Genomic DNA, 3,339 nt, shown 5'->3' with positions numbered 1-3,339 from the left:
TTTCCTATTCGTTGTGCAGCTTTTACATTCATATGAGGTGATTGAAAACACCACGGCTTGGGTCAGGCATACCTTCATCCTTTAAAGTAACATCTTTGCTTTTTAACACTTTAAAGATATCTTCTGCAGCAGGTTGGCCCAATGCAATATGTCTTTTATTTCTTGACCGCTGCTTCCATGGGTGTTGATTATGAATCCAAGTGAAATGAAATCCTTGGCAACTTCAATCTTTTCTCTGTTTATCATGATGTTGCTTATTGGTCCAGTTGTGAGCAATTTTTTCTTTTTTTTTATGTTGAGCTGTAATCCATAGTGAAGGCTGTAGTCTTTCATCTTCATCAATACGTGCTTCAAATCCTCTTCACTTTTAGCAAGCAAGGTTGTGACATCTGAATAATGCAAGTTGTTAATGAGTCTTCCTCCAATCCTGATGCCGTGTTCTTCTTCAGATAGTCCAGCTTCTGTGATTAAGTGTTCATCATACAGATTGAATAAGTATGGTGGAAGGATACAACCCTGATGTGTACCTTTCCTAATTTTAAACCACGCAGTATCCCCTTGTTATGTTTCGAATGACTGCCTCTTTGTCTATGTACAGTTTCTGCATGAGCATAATTAAGTGTTCTGGAATTCCCATTCTTCTCAATGTTATCCATAATTTGTTATGATCCTTACAGTCAAATGACTTTATGTAGTCAATAAAATACAGGTAAACATCTTTCTGGTATTCTCTGCTTTCAGCCAAGATCCATTTGACATCAGCAAATTATTCCTCGTCCTCTTCTGAATCAGGCTTGAATTTCTGGCAGTTCTCTGTTGATGTACTGCTGCCACTGCATTTGAATGATCTTCAGCAAAATTTTACTTGTGTGTGATGTTAATGATATTGTTTGATAATTTCCATGTTCTGTTGGATCACCTTCTTTTGGAATGGGCGCAAATATGGATCTCTTTTAGTCGGTTGGCCAGGTAACAGTCTTCCAAATTTTTTTGCATAGATGAGTGAGTGCTTCCAGCACTGCATCTATTTGTTGAAACATCTCAGTTAGTATTCCATCAATTCTTGGAGTCTTGTTTTATGCCAATGCCTTCAGTGCAGCTTAAACTTCTTCCTTCAGTTCCACCAATTCTTAATCATATTCTACCTCCTGAAATGGTTGAACATCAACCTATTCTTTTTGGTAAGTGACTGTGTGTATTCCTTCTATCTTCTTTTGATGCTTCCTACATTGTTTACTATTTTTCCCATAGAATCCTTCAATATTGCAACTCAAGTCTCGAATTTTCTCTTGGATTCTTCAGCGTGAGAAATGCTAAGCGTGTTCTTCCCTTTTGGTTTTCTAACTCTAGATTTTTGCACATTTCATTATAATATTTTACTTTGTCTTCTCAAGCCACCCTTTGATCCAAAGCTGAAAGATGGAGATAAATAGTTCTTTGTTATTAGGAAGTTAATATTATTTCATCTAAACTTAAATATTGTTAGCCTGGAAAATATGTCTTATTCAGTGAAAGGAAAGTCAGTTCTATTGCTCTGTATCTACTTAACCACCTGTCGTTTTACAACATTTTAAAAATCATTCAGACTTGAAAATATAAGGTGTTACTTGTTAAATAGCGTCCACCTGGTGGCTTAATTTTCCTCAATCTTAAGATGTTACCAAAAATGATGTTCCCATAGAACATTTAGATGTGGCTGTCACATCCTGTCTAAAGAATACACTATATACTATAAACGTTCTTTTTCCATTCTAATCCTCATCTTGTTCATTTTCATCACCTTCCCTTCAAGTTTCCACAGGAACTCTAAGGGGAGAAAATTAATTATGTATTTTCTATGTTTACCAGTTTAAGTAGAATTCTTACTGTGGTGCTTATTACTGGGAGAGTGTTTACCTCATTACAGATATTGATGTGTTCCTTTTTACAGGAATTATATATCACTTCTCATATGAGATATTAAATTGCTTATTAAATTACTTATTGGTGCAACTGAATTATTTTATGTTCTTTTATGTGAAGCTATTTGCTTGTAATCATTTATATATTTTTGAAATGTGATGTACATGTAAATATATATATCCTCATTGATCTCATAATTTTGATGGTTTATTCCCATTCATTCCTCTAATATTAGGGATTTTGAAAAAAATTGTTAAATGTACAACAAAAAATTGAGAGAAAGTCTTGGGGATTAATTTTCTTGTGACAATGTAGTGGTATAGCAGTAACAGACAAAAGCAACCCATTTTAGGGAGAAAAATATAAACAATTTCTTCTAACATTCCTCTTCTAATATGCAAATATCCATATCTACAAAGTCAAACTAAATTAGAAATTAAAACAAAAAATTAAGATTGCACTTAGAGTACATGACATGGTACTTCTTCTCTTTTTTTCATTTTTCCTCTTTCTACACTTCAAAGGGAAAAACTGTTTCTAATCCTTAAGATGAAAGGCATGCATAATCCTATTTCACAGGTCTTAAGTTCTCATGCTTTGAAAAGTTGGATAATGAATAAGGAAGACAGAGAATTGATACATTTTAACTGTGGTGTTGGCAAAGAATATTTAATACATCATGGACTACCAAAAGGACGAACATATCAGTCTTAGAAGAAATACAACCAAAATGTTCCTCAGAAGTGAGAATTGTGAGACTTTGATTTGCTTACTTTGAGCATGTTATCAGGAAAGACTAATCACAAAAAAGGGACATCATGTTTGGTCTTACAGTAGAGAGCCAAGGAAAATGAGTGAACCTCTCAGTGGGATGGATTGGCACTATAGCTACAACAATGAACTCAACATACTAATGATCGTGAAGATGGCACAGGACTGGACAATGTTCCATTCTGTTAGACATTAGATTGTCAAGAGTCAGAGCAGACCTGATGGCAACAAACAACAACAAAAAGATCCCATGCTAATGCTAAGAAAGAAAAAAATAGAGAAAGAAGTATTAAAAAAAAAAAAAAAACAGATTGAAAACCTGATTTCACTGAATATCTGAGAAAATTTTTTAAATATTTGCTTCATGTTGATAAAGGCAGATTATCTACTCTTTATTCCTCACTTATTGCTTCTTTTTCATATTTTGATAGTTAAAAATGCACTGAAGTTCTTACTATTCCTTATTTTATTTCATAACATATCCAAGTGTCTTAACATAAGAATTGGCAGAAGTAGAGCTCATTTGGCTCTTCACTTAAACAACAGTTGCCTTCCAATTGTGCTCAGCCATTTTCTGGCTGAAACATCAAAGGAATTTACTTCTGTCTGTAGCTATGACCTGGTGGTGCAGTGGTCAAGAGCTCAGCTGCTAACTAAAAGGTCAGC

The sequence above is a fragment of the Trichechus manatus genome, unplaced genomic scaffold (assembly GCF_000243295.1).
Source record: "Trichechus manatus latirostris isolate Lorelei unplaced genomic scaffold, TriManLat1.0 scaffold00312, whole genome shotgun sequence".
NCBI lineage: Eukaryota > Metazoa > Chordata > Mammalia > Sirenia > Trichechidae > Trichechus > Trichechus manatus.
Note: the sequence above shows the minus strand (reverse complement) of the source record.